The sequence below is a fragment of the Cetorhinus maximus genome, chromosome 21 (genome assembly GCF_964194155.1).
Source record: "Cetorhinus maximus chromosome 21, sCetMax3.hap1.1, whole genome shotgun sequence".
NCBI lineage: Eukaryota > Metazoa > Chordata > Chondrichthyes > Lamniformes > Cetorhinidae > Cetorhinus > Cetorhinus maximus.
In genome coordinates, this window is record NC_135899.1 from 1,959,027 (window position 1) to 1,973,263 (window position 14,237).

A 14,237-nucleotide genomic window follows, 5' to 3' on the forward strand; every position below is an offset into this window, starting at 1 on the left:
CGCTCTCTGTGCTCTCTCACTGACCGTTCTTTACTCTCGCTCTCTTTGCTCACTGACCGTGCTTTACTCTCGCTCTCTGTGCTCACTGACCGTTCTTTACTCTCGCTCTCTGTGCTCACTGACCGTTCTTTACTCTCGCTCTCTGTGCTCTCTCACTGACCGTTCTTTACTCTCGCACTCTGTGCTCACTGACCGTTCTTTACTCTCGCTCTCTGTGCTCTCTCACTGACCGTTCTTTACTCTCGCTCCCTGTGCTCACTGACCGTTCTTTACTCTCGCTCTCTGTGCTCTCTCACTGACCGTTCTTTACTCTCGCTCTCTGTGCTCACTGACCGTTCTTTACTCTCGCTCTCTGTGCTCACTGACCGTTCTTTACTCTCGCTCTCTGTGCTCACTGACCGTTCTTTCTCTCGCTCTCTGTGCTCACTCACTGACCGTTCTTTACTCTCGCTCTCTGTGCTCACTGACCGTTCTTTACTCTCGCTCTCTGTGCTCACTGACCGTTCTTTACTCTCGCTCTCTGTGCTCACTGACCGTTCTTTACTCTCGCTCTCTGTGCTCACTGACCGTTCTTTCTCTCGCTCTCTGTGCTCACTCACTGACCGTTCTTTACTCTCGCTCTCTGTGCTCACTGACCGTCTTTACTTTCGCTCTCTGTGCTCACTGACCGTTCTTTACTCTCGCTCTCTGTGCTCTCTCACTGACCGTGCTTTACTCTCGCTCTCTGTGCTCACTGACCGTTCTTTACTCTCGCTCTCTGTGCTGACTGACCGTTCTTTACTCTCGCTCTCTCTGCTCACTGACCGTTCTTTACTCTCGCTCTCTGTGCTCTCTCACTGACCGTTCTTTACTCTCGCTCTCTGTGCTCACTGACCGTTCTTTACTCTCGCTCTCTGTGCTCACTGACCGTTCTTTACTCTCGCTCTCTGTGCTCACTGACCGTTCTTTACTCTCGCTCTCTGTGCTCTCTCACTGACCGTTCTTTACTCTCGCTCTCTGTGCTCACTGACCGTTCTTTACTCTCGCTCTCTGTGCTCACTGACCGTTCTTTACTCTCGCTCTCTGTGCTCTCTCACTGACCGTTCTTTACTCTCGCTCCCTGTGCTCACTGACCGTTCTTTACTCTCGCTCTCTGTGCTCACTGACCGTTCTTTACTCTCGCTCTCTGTGCTCTCTCACTGACCGTTCTTTACTCTCGCTCCCTGTGCTCTCTCACTGACCGTTCTTTACTCTCTCTCTCTGTGCTCACTGACCGTTCTTTACTCTCGCTCTCTGTGCTCTCTCACTGACCGTTCTTTACTCTCTCTCTCTGTGCTCACTGACCGTTCTTTACTCTCGCTCTCTGTGCTCTTCCACTGACCGTTCTTTACTCTCGCTCTCTGTGCTCACTGACCGTTCTTTACTCTCGCTCTCTGTGCTCTCTCACTGACCGTTCTTTACTCTCGCTCTCTGTGCTCACTGACCGTTCTTTACTCTCGCTCTCTGTGCTCACTGACCGTTCTTTACTCTCGCTCTCTGTGCTCACTGACCGTTCTTTACTCTCGCTCTCTGTGCTCCCTGACCGTTCTTTACTCTCGCTCTCTGTGCTCCCTGACCGTTCTTTACTCTCGCTCTCTGTGCTCACTCACTGACCGTTCTTTACTCTCGCTCCCTGTGCTCACTGACCGTTCTTCACTCTCGCTCTCTGTGCTCACTCACTGACCGTTCTTTACTCTCGCTCTCTGTGCTCACTGACCGTTCTTTACTCTCGCTCTCTGTGCTCACTGACCGTTCTTCACTCTCGCTCTCTGTGCTCACTGACCGTTCTTTACTCTCGCTCTCTGTGCTCACTGACCATTCTTTACTCTCGCTCTCTGTGCTCACTGACCATTCTTTACTCTCGCTCTCTGTGCTCACTGACCATTCTTTACCCTCGCTCTCTGTGCTCACTCACTGACCGTTCTTTACTCTCGCTCTCTGTGCTCACTCACTGACCGTTCTTTACTCTCGCTCTCTGTGCTCACTCACTGACCGTTCTTTACTCTCGCTCTCTGTGCTCACTCACTGACCGTTCTTTACTCTCGCTCTCTGTGCTCACTCACTGACCGTTCTTTACTCTCGCTCCCTGTGCTCACTGACCGTTCTTTACTCTCGCTCTCTGTGCTCACTGACCGTTCTTTACTCTCGCTCTCTGTGCTCACTGACCGTTCTTTACTCTCGCTCTCTGTGCTCACTGACCATTCTTTACTCTCGCTCTCTGTGCTCACTGACCATTCTTTACTCTCGCTCTCTGTGCTCACTGACCATTCTTTACTCTCGCTCTCTGTGCTCACTGACCGTTCTTTACTCTCGCTCTCTGTGCTCACTGACCGTTCTTTACTCTCGCTCTCTGTGCTGTCTCACTGACCGTTCTTTACTCTCGCTCTCTGTGCTCACTGACCGTTCTTTACTCTCGCTCTCTGTGCTCACTGACCGTTCTTTACTCTCGCTCTCTGTGCTCACTGACCGTTCTTTACTCTCGCTCTCTGTGCTCACTGACCGTTCTTTACTCTCGCTCCCTGTGCTCACTGACCGTTCTTTACTTTCGCTCTCTGTGCTCACTGACCGTTTTTTACTCTCGCTCCCTGTTCACACTGACCGTTCTTTACTCTCGCTCTCTGTGCTCTCTCACTGACCGTTCTTTACTCTCGCTCTCTGTGCTCACTGACCGTTCTTTACTCTCGCTCTCTGTGCTCACTGACCGTTCTTTACTCTCGCTCTCTGTGCTCACTGACCGTTCTTTACTCTCGCTCTCTGTGCTCACTGACCGTTCTTTACTCTCGCTCTCTGTGCTCACTGACCGTTTTTTACTCTCGCTCTCTGTGCTCACTCACTGACCGTTCTTTACTCTCGCTCTCTGTGCTCACTGACCGTTCTTTACTCTCGCTCCCTGTTCACACTGACCGTTCTTTACTCTCGCTCTCTGTGCTCTCTCACTGACCGTTCTTTACTCTTGCTCCCTGTGCTCACTGACCGTTCTTTACTCTCGCTCTCTGTGCTCACTGACCGTTCTTTACTCTCGCTCTCTGTGCTCACTGACCATTCTTTACTCTCGCTCTCTGTGCTCACTGACCGTTCTTTACTCTCGCTCTCTGTGCTCACTGACCGTTCTTTACTCTCGCTCTCTGCTCACTGACCGTTCTTTACTCTCGCTCTCTGTGCTCACTGACCGTTCTTTACTCTCGCTCTCTGTGCTCTCTCACTGACCGTTCTTTACTCTCGCTCTCTGTGCTCACTGACCGTTCATTACTCTCGCTCCCTGTGCTCACTGACCGTTCTTTACTCTCGCTCTCTGTGCTCACTGAGCGTTCTTTACTCTCGCTCTCTGTGCTCACTGACCGTTATTTACTCTCGCTCTCTGTGCTCACTGACCGTTCTTTACTCTCGCTCTCTGTGCTCACTGACCGTTCTTTACTCTCGCTCTCTGTGCTCACTGACCGTTCTTTACTCTCGCTCTCTGTGCTCACTGACCGTTCTTTACTCTCGCTCTCTGTGCTCTCTCACTGACCGTTCTTTACTCTCGCTCTCTGTGCTCACTGACCGTTCTTTACTCTCACTCTCTGTGCTCACTGACCGTTCTTTACTCTCGCTCTCTGTGCTCTCTCACTGACCGTTCTTTACTCTCGCTCTCTGTGCTCACTGACCGTTCTTTACTCTCGCTCTCTGTGCTCACTGACCGTTCTTTACTCTCACTCTCTGTGCTCACTGACCGTTCTTTACTCTCGCTCTCTGTGCTCTCTCACTGACCGTTCTTTACTCTCGCTCTCTGTGCTCACTGACCGTTCTTTACTCTCGCTCTCTGCTCACTGACCGTTCTTTACTCTCGCTCTCTGTGCTCACTGACCGTTCTTTACTCTCGCTCTCTGTGCTCTCTCACTGACCGTTCTTTACTCTCGCTCTCTGTGCTCACTGACCGTTCATTACTCTCGCTCCCTGTGCTCACTGACCGTTCTTTACTCTCGCTCTCTGTGCTCACTGACCGTTCTTTACTCTCGCTCTCTGTGCTCTCTCACTGACCGTTCTTTACTCTCGCTCCCTGTGCTCACTGACCGTTCTTTACTCTCGCTCTCTGTGCTCACTGACCGTTCTTTACTCTCGCTCTCTGTGCTCACTGACCGTTCTTTACTCTCGCTCTCTGTGCTCACTGACCGTGCTTTACTCTCGCTCTCTGTGCTCACTGACCGTTCTTTACTCTCGCTCTCTGTGCTCACTGACCGTTCTTTACTCTCGCTCTCTGTGCTCACTGACCGTTCTTTACTCTCGCTCTCTGTGCTCACTGACCGTTCTTTACTCTCGCTCTCTGTGCTCACTGACCGTTCTTTACTCTCGCTCTCTGTGCTCACTGACCGTTCTTTACTCTCGCTCTCTGTGCTCTCTCACTGACCGTTCTTTACTCTCGCTCTCTGTGCTCACTGACCGTTCTTTACTCTCGCTCTCTGTGCTCTCTCACTGACCGTTCTTTACTCTCGCTCTCTGTGCTCACTGATCGTTCTTTACTCTCGCTCTCTGTGCTCACTGACCGTTCTTTACTCTCGCTCTCTGTGCTCTCTCACTGACCGTTCTTTACTCTTGCTCTCTGTGCTCACTGACCGTTCTTTACTCTCGCTCTCTGTGCTCTCTCACTGACCGTTCTTTACTCTCGCTCTCTGTGCTCACTGACCGTTCTTTACTCTCGCTCTCTGTGCTCTCTCACTGACCGTTCTTTACTCTCGCTCTCTGTGCTCACTGACCGTTCTTTACTCTCGCTCTCTGTGCTCACTGACCGTTCTTTACTCTCGCTCTCTGTGCTCACTGACCGTTCTTTACTCTCGCTCTCTGTGCTCACTGATCGTTCTTTACTCTCGCTCTCTGTGCTCACTGACCGTTCTTTACTCTCGCTCTCTGTGCTCTCTCACTGACCGTTCTTTACTCTCGCTCTCTGTGCTCACTGACCGTTCTTTACTCTCGCTCCCTGTGCTCACTGACCGTTCTTTACTCTCGCTCTCTGTGCTCACTGACCGTTCTTTACTCTCGCTCTCTGTGCTCTCTGACCGTTCTTTACTCTCGCTCTCTGTGCTCTCTCACTGACCGTTCTTTACTCTCGCTCTCTGTGCTCTCTCACTGACCGTTCTTTACTCTCGCTCTCTGTGCTCACTGACCGTTCTTTACTCTCGCTCTCTGTGCTCACTGACCGTTCTTTACTCTCGCTCTCTGTGCTCACTGACCGTTCTTTACTCTCGCTCTCTGTGCTCACTGAACGTTCTTTACTCTCGCTCTCTGTGCTCACTGACCGTTCTTTACTCTCGCTCTCTGTGCTCACTGACCGTTCTTTACTCTCGCTCTCTGTGCTCTCTCACTGACCGTTCTTTACTCTCGCTCTCTGTGCTCACTGACCGTTCTTTACTCTCTCTCTCTGTGCTCACTGACCGTTCTTTACTCTCGCTCGCTGTGCTCACTGACCGTTCTTTACTCTCGCTCTCTGTGCTCACTGACCGTTCTTTACTCTCGCTCTCTGTGCTCACTGACCGTTCTTTACTCTCGCTCTCTGTGCTCACTGACCGTTCTTTACTCTCGCTCTCTGTGCTCACTGACCGTTCTTTACTCTCGCTCTCTGTGCTCACTGACCGTTCTTTACTCTCGCTCTCTGTGCTCTCTCACTGACCGTTCTTTACTCTCGCTCCCTGTGCTCACTGACCGTTCTTTACTCTCGCTCTCTGTGCTCACTGACCGTTCTTTACTCTCGCTCTCTGTGCTCACTGACCGTTCTTTACTCTCGCTCTCTGTGCTCACTGACCGTTCTTTACTCTCGCTCTCTGTGCTCCCTGACCGTTCTTTCCTCTCGCTCCCTGTGCTCACTGACCGTTCTTTACTCTCGCTCTCTGTGCTCACTGACCGTTCTTTACTCTCGCTCTCTGTGCTCACTGACCGTTCTTTACTCTCGCTCCCTGTGCTCACTGACCGTTCTTTACTCTCGCTCTCTGTGCTCTCTCACTGACCGTTCTTTACTCTTGCTCCCTGTGCTCACTGACCGTTCTTTACTCTCGCTCTCTGTGCTCACTGACCGTTCTTTACTCTCGCTCTCTGTGCTCACTGACCGTTCTTTACTCTCGCTCTCTGTGCTCACTGACCGTTCTTTACTCTCGCTCTCTGTGCTCTCTCACTGACCATTCTTTACTCTCGTTCTCTGTGCTCTCTCACTGACCGTTCTTTACTTTCGCTCTCTGTGCTCACTGACCGTTCTTTACTCTCGCTCTCTGTGCTCACTGACCGTTCTTTACTCTCGCTCTCTGTGCTCACTGACCGTTTTTTACTCTCGCTCTCTGTGCTCACTGACCGTTCTTTACTCTCGCTCTCTGTGCTCACTGACCGTTCTTTACTCTCGCTCTCTGTGCTCACTGACCGTTCTTTACTCTCGCTCCCTGTCCACACTGACCGTTCTTTACTCTCGCTCTCTGTGCTCTCTCACTGACCGTTCTTTACTCTTGCTCCCTGTGCTCACTGACCGTTCTTTACTCTCGCTCTCTGTGCTCACTGACCGTTCTTTACTCTCGCTCTCTGTGCTCTCTCACTGACCGTTCTTTACTCTCGCTCTCTGTGCTCTCTCACTGACCGTTCTTTACTCTCGCTCTCTGTGCTCACTGACCGTTCTTTACTCTCGCTCTCTGTGCTCTCTCACTGACCGTTCTTTACTCTCGCTCTCTGTGCTCTCTCACTGACCGTTCTTTACTCTCGCTCTCTGTGCTCTCTCACTGACCGTTCTTTACTCTCGCTCTCTGTGCTCACTGACCGTTCTTTACTCTCGCTCCCTGTGCTCACTGACCGTTCTTTACTCTCGCTCTCTGTGCTCACTGACCGTTCTTTACTCTCGCTCTCTGTGCTCTCTCACTGACCGTTCTTTACTCTCGCTCTCTGTGCTCACTGACCGTTCTTTACTCTCGCTCTCTGTGCTCACTGACCGTTCTTTACTCTCGCTCTCTGTGCTCACTGACCGTTCTTTACTCTCGCTCTCTCTGCTCACTGACCGTTCTTTACTCTCGCTCTCTGTGCTCTCTCACTGACCGTTCTTTACTCTCGCTCTCTGTGCTCACTGACCGTTCTTTACTCTCGCTCTCTCTGCTCACTGACCGTTCTTTACTCTCGCTCTCTCTGCTCACTGACCGTTCTTTACTCTCGCTCTCTGTGCTCACTGACCGTTCTTTACTCTCGCTCTCTGTGCTCACTGACCGTTCTTTACTCTCGCTCTCTGTGCTCACTGACCGTTCTTTACTCTCGCTCTCTGTGCTCACTGACCGTTCTTTACTCTCGCTCTCTGTGCTCACTGACCGTTCTTTACTCTCGCTCTCTGTGCTCACTGACCGTTCTTTACTCTCGCTCTCTGCTCACTGACCGTTCTTTACTCTCGCTCTCTGTGCTCACTGACCGTTCTTTACTCTCGCTCTCTGTGCTCTCTCACTGACCGTTCTTTACTCTCGCTCTCTGTGCTCACTGACCGTTCATTACTCTCGCTCCCTGTGCTCACTGACCGTTCTTTACTCTCGCTCTCTGTGCTCACTGACCGTTCTTTACTCTCGCTCTCTGTGCTCACTGACCGTGCTTTACTCTCGCTCTCTGTGCTCACTGACCGTTCTTTACTCTCGCTCTCTGTGCTCACTGACCGTTCTTTACTCTCGCTCTCTGTGCTCTCTCACTGACCGTTCTTTACTCTCGCACTCTGTGCTCACTGACCGTTCTTTACTCTCGCTCTCTGTGCTCACTGACCGTTCTTTACTCTCGCTCTCTGTGCTCTCTCACTGACCGTTCTTTACTCTCGCTCTCTGTGCTCACTGACCGTTCTTTACTCTCGCTCTCTGTGCTCACTGACCGTTCTTTACTCTCGCTCTCTGTGCTCACTGACCGTTCTTTACTCTCGCTCTCTGTGCTCACTGACCGTTCTTTACTCTCGCTCTCTGTGCTCACTGACCGTTCTTTCTCTCGCTCTCTGTGCTCTCTCACTGACCGTGCTTTACTCTCGCTCTCTGTGCTCACTGACCGTTCTTTACTCTCGCTCTCTGTGCTCACTGACCGTTCTTTACTCTCGCTCTCTCTGCTCACTGACCGTTCTTTACTCTCGCTCTCTGTGCTCTCTCACTGACCGTTCTTTACTCTCGCTCTCTGTGCTCACTGACCGTTCTTTACTCTCGCTCTCTGTGCTCACTGACCGTTCTTTACTCTCGCTCTCTGTGCTCACTGACCTTTCTTTACTCTCGCTCTCTGTGCTCACTGACCATTCTTTACTCTCGCTCTCTGTGCTCACTCACTGACCGTTCTTTACTCTCGCTCTCTGTGCTCACTGACCGTTCTTTACTCTCGCTCTCTGTGCTCACTGACCGTTCTTTACTCTCGCTCTCTGTGCTCACTGACCGTTCTTTACTCTCGCTCTCTCTGCTCCCTGACCGTTCTTTACTCTCGCTCTCTCTGCTCCCTGACCGTTCTTTACTCTCGCTCTCTGTGCTCACTGACCGTTCTTTACTCTCGCTCTCTGTGCTCACTGACCGTTCTTTACTCTCGCTCTCTGTGCTCTCTGACCGTTCTTTACTCTCGCTCTCTGTGCTCTCTCACTGACCGTTCTTTACTCTCGCTCTCTGTGCTCACTGACCGTTCTTTACTCTCGCTCTCTGTGCTCTCTCACTGACCGTTCTTTACTCTCGCTCTCTGTGCTCTCTGACCGTTCTTTACTCTCGCTCTCTGTGCTCTCTCACTGACCGTTCTTTACTCTCGCTCTCTGTGCTCTCTCACTGACCGTTCTTTACTCACGCTCTCTGTGCTCTCTCACTGACCGTTCTTTACTCTCGCTCTCTGTGCTCACTGACCGTTCTTTACTCTCGCTCTCTGTGCTCTCTCACTGACCGTTCTTTACTCTCGCTCTCTGTGCTCTCTGACCGTTCTTTACTCTCGCTCTCTGTGCTCTCTCACTGACCGTTCTTTACTCTTGCTCTCTGTGCTCACTGACCGTTCTTTACTCTCGCTCTCTGTGCTCACTGATCGTTCTTTACTCTCGCTCTCTGTGCTCACTGACCGTTCTTTACTCTCGCTCTCTGTGCTCACTGACCGTTCTTTACTTTCGCTCTCTGTGCTCACTGACCGTTCTTTACTCTCGCTCTCTGTGCTCACTGACCGTTCTTTACTCTCGCTCTCTGTGCTCACTGACCGTTCTTTACTTTCGCTCTCTGTGCTCACTGACCGTTCTTTACTCTCGCTCTCTGTGCTCTCTCACTGACCGTTCTTTACTCTCGCTCTCTGTGCTCACTGACCGTTCTTTACTCTCGCTCTCTGTGCTCACTGACCGTTCTTTACTCTCGCTCTCTGTGCTCACTGACCGTTCTTTACTCTCGCTCTCTGTGCTCACTGACCGTTCTTTACTCTCGCTCTCTGTGCTCACTGACCGTTCTTTACTCTCGCTCTCTGTGCTCACTGACCGTTCTTTACTCTCCCTCCCTGTGCTCACTGACCGTTCTTTACTCTCGCTCTCTGTGCTCACTGACCGTTCTTTACTCTCGCTCTCTGTGCTCTCTCACTGACCGTTCTTTACTCTCGCTCTCTGTGCTCACTGACCGTTCTTTACTCTCGCTCTCTGTGCTCACTGACCGTTCTTTACTCTCGCTCTCTGTGTTCACTGACCGTTCTTTACTCTCGCTCTCTGTGCTCTCTGACCGTTCTTTACTCTCGCTCTCTGTGCTCTCTCACTGACCGTTCTTTACTCTCGCTCTCTGTGCTCTCTGACCGTTCTTTACTCTCGCTCTCTGTGCTCTCTCACTGACCGTTCTTTACTCTCGCTCTCTGTGCTCTCTCACTGACCGTTCTTTACTCTCGCTCCCTGTTCACACTGAACGTTCTTTACTCTCGCTCTCTGTGCTCACTGACCGTTCTTTACTCTCGCTCTCTGTGCTCACTGACCGTTCTTTACTTTCGCTCTCTGTGCTCACTGACCGTTCTTTACTCTAGCTCTCTGTGCTCACTGACCGTTCTTTACTTTCGCTCTCTGTGCTCTCTCACTGACCGTTCTTTACTTTCGCTCTCTGTGCTCTCTCACTGACCGTTCTTTACTCTCGCTCTCTGTGCTCACTGACCGTTCTTTACTCTCGCTCTCTGTGCTCACTGACCGTTCTTTACTCTCGCTCTCTGTGCTCACTGACCGTTCTTTACTCTCGCTCTCTGTGCTCACTGACCGTTCTTTACTTTCGCTCTCTGTGCTCTCTCACTGACCGTTCTTTACTCTCGCTCTCTGTGCTCACTGACCGTTCTTTACTCTCGCTCTCTGTGCTCACTGACCGTTCTTTACTCTCGCTCCCTGTGCTCACTGACCGTTCTTTACTCTCGCTCTCTGTGCTCACTGACCGTTCTTTACTCTCGCTCTCTGTGCTCTCTCACTGACCGTTCTTTACTCTCGCTCTCTGTGCTCACTGACCGTTCTTTACTCTCGCTCTCTGTGCTCACTGACCGTTCTTTACTCTCGCTCTCTGTGCTCTCTCACTGACCGTTCTTTACTCTCGCTCTCTGTGCTCACTGACCGTTCTTTACTCTCGCTCCCTGTGCTCACTGACCGTTCTTTACTCTCGCTCTCTGTGCTCTCTCACTGACCGTTCTTTACTCTCGCTCTCTGTGCTCACTGACCGTTCTTTACTCTCGCTCTCTGTGCTCTCTCACTGACCGTTCTTTACTCTCGCTCTCTGTGCTCTCTCACTGACCGTTCTTTACTCTCGCTCTCTGTGCTCTCTCACTGACCGTTCTTTACTCTCGCTCTCTGTGCTCTCTCACTGACCGTTCTTTACTCTCGCTCTCTGTGCTCTTCACTGACCGTTCTTTACTCTCGCTCTCTGTGCTCACTGACCGTTCTTTACTCTCGCTCTCTGTGCTCACTGACCGTTCTTTACTCTCGCTCTCTGTGCTCACTGACCGTTCTTTACTCTCGCTCTCTGTGCTCTCTCACTGACCGTTCTTTACTCTCGCTCTCTGTGCTCACTGACCGTTCTTTACTCTCGCTCTCTGTGCTCACTGACCGTTCTTTACTCTCGCTCTCTGTGCTCTCTCACTGACCGTTCTTTACTCTCGCTCTCTGTGCTCACTGACCGTTCTTTACTCTCGCTCTCTGTGCTCACTGACCGTTCTTTACTCTCGCTCCCTGTGCTCACTGACCGTTCTTTACTCTCGCTCTCTGTGCTCTCTCACTGACCGTTCTTTACTCTCGCTCTCTGTGCTCACTGACCGTTCTTTACTCTCGCTCTCTGTGCTCACTGACCGTTCTTTACTCTCGCTCTCTGTGCTCACTGACCGTTCTTTACTCTCGCTCTCTGTGCTCACTGACCGTTCTTTACTCTCGCTCTCTGTGCTCTCTCACTGACCGTTCTTTACTCTCGCTCTCTGTGCTCACTGACCGTTCTTTACTCTCGCTCTCCTGTGCTCACTGACCGTTCTTTACTCTCGCTCTCTGTGCTCACTGACCGTTCTTTACTCTCGCTCTCTGTGCTCACTGACCGTTCTTTACTCTCGCTCTCTGTGCTCACTGACCGTTCTTTACTCTCGCTCTCTGTGCTCACTGACCGTTCTTTACTCTCGCTCTCTGTGCTCACTGACCGTTCTTTACTCTCGCTCTCTGTGCTCACTGACCGTTCTTTACTCTCGCTCTCTGTGCTCACTGACCGTTCTTTACTCTCGCTCTCTGTGCTCACTGACCGTTCTTTACTCTCGCTCTCTGTGCTCACTGACCGTTCTTTACTCTCACTCTCTGTGCTCTCTCACTGACCGTTCTTTACTCTCGCTCTCTGTGCTCACTGACCGTTCTTTACTCTCACTCTCTGTGCTCACTGACCGTTCTTTACTCTCGATCTCTGTGCTCTCTCACTGACCGTTCTTTACTCTCGCTCTCTGTGCTCACTGACCGTTCTTTACTCTCGCTCTCTGTGCTCTCTCACTGACCGTTCTTTACTCTCGCTCTCTGTGCTCACTGACCGTTCTTTACTCTCGCTCTCTGTGCTCTCACTGACCGTTCTTTACTCTCGCTCTCTGTGCTCACTGACCGTTCTTTACTCTCACTCTCTGTGCTCACTGACCGTTCTTTACTCTCGATCTCTGTGCTCTCTCACTGACCGTTCTTTACTCTCGCTCTCTGTGCTCACTGACCGTTCTTTACTCTCGCTCTCTGTGCTCTCTCACTGACCGTTCTTTACTCTCGCTCTCTGTGCTCACTGACCGTTCTTTACTCTCGCTCTCTGTGCTCTCTCACTGACCGTTCTTTACTCTCGCTCTCTGTGCTCACTGACCGTTCTTTACTCTCGCTCTCTGTGCTCACTGACCGTTCTTTACTCTCGCTCTCTGTGCTCACTGACCGTTCTTTACTCTCGCTCTCTGTGCTCCTCACTGACCGTTCTTTACTCTCGCTCTCTGTGCTCTCTCACTGACCGTTCTTTACTCTCGCTCTCTGTGCTCACTGACCGTTCTTTACTCTCGCTCTCTGTGCTCACTGACCGTTCTTTACTCTCGCTCTCTGTGCTCACTGACCGTTCTTTACTCTCGCTCTCTGTGCCTCTCACTGACCGTTCTTTACTCTCGCTCTCTGTGCTCTCTCACTGACCGTTCTTTACTCTCGCTCTCTGTGCTCTCTCACTGACCGTTCTTTACTCTCGCTCTCTGTGCTCACTGACCGTTCTTTACTCTCGCTCTCTGTGCTCACTGACCGTTCTTTACTCTCGCTCTCTGTGCTCACTGACCGTTCTTTACTCTCGCTCTCTGTGCTCACTGACCGTTCTTTACTCTCGCTCTCTGTGCTCACTGACCGTTCTTTACTCTCGCTCTCTGTGCTCACTGACCGTTGTTTACTCTCGCTCTCTGTGCTCACTGACCGTTCTTTACTCTCGCTCTCTGTGCTCACTGACCGTTCTTTACTCTCGCTCTCTGTGCTCACTGACCGTTCTTTACTCTCGCTCTCTGTGCTCCTCACTGACCGTTCTTTACTCTCGCTCTCTGTGCTCTTCACTGACCGTTCTTTACTCTCGCTCTCTGTGCTCACTGACCGTTCTTTACTCTCGCTCTCTGTGCTCACTGACCGTTCTTTACTCTCGCTCTCTGTGCTCTCTCACTGACCGTTCTTTACTCTCGCTCTCTGTGCTCTCTCACTGACCGTTCTTTACTCTCGCTCTCTGTGCTCACTGACCGTTCTTTACTCTCGCTCTCTGTGCTCACTGACCGTTCTTTACTCTCGCTCTCTGTGCTCCACTGACCGTTCTTTACTCTCGCTCTCTGTGCTCTCTCACTGACCGTTCTTTACTCTCGCTCTCTGTGCTCTCTCACTGACCGTTCTTTACTCTCGCTCTCTGTGCTCTCACTGACCGTTCTTTACTCTCGCTCTCTGTGCTCTCTCACTGACCGTTCTTTACTCTCGCTCTCTGTGCTCACTGACCGTTCTTTACTCTCGCTCTCTGTGCTCACTGACCGTTCTTTACTCTCGCTCTCTGTGCTCTCTCACTGACCGTTCTTTACTCTCGCTCTCTGTGCTCACTGACCGTTCTTTACTCTCGCTCTCTGTGCTCACTGACCGTTCTTTACTCTCGCTCTCTGTGCTCACTGACCGTTCTTTACTCTCGCTCTCTGTGCTCACTGACCGTTCTTTACTCTCGCTCTCTGTGCTCACTGACCGTTCTTTACTCTCGCTCTCTGTGCTCACTGACCGTTCTTTACTCTCGCTCTCTGTGCTCACTGACCGTTCTTTACTCTCGCTCTCTGTGCTCACTGACCGTTCTTTACTCTCGCTCTCTGTGCTCTCTCACTGACCGTTCTTTACTCTCGCTCTCTGTGCTCTCTCACTGACCGTTCTTTACTCTCGCTCTCTGTGCTCACTGACCGTTCTTTACTCTCGCTCTCTGTGCTCACTGACCGTTCTTTACTCTCGCTCTCTGTGCTCTCTCACTGACCGTTCTTTACTCTCGCTCTCTGTGCTCACTCACTGACCGTTCTTTACTCTCGCTCTCTGTGCTCACTGACCGTTCTTTACTCTCGCTCTCTGTGCTCACTGACCGTTCTTTACTCTCGCTCTCTGTGCTCACTGACCGTTCTTTACTCTCGCTCTCTGTGCTCACTGACCGTTCTTTACTCTCGCTCTCTGTGCTCACTGACCGTTCTTTACTCTCGCTCTCTGTGCTCACTGACCGTTCTTTACTCTCGCTCTCTGTGCTCACTGACCGTTCTTTACTCTCCCTCTCGCTGTTCTC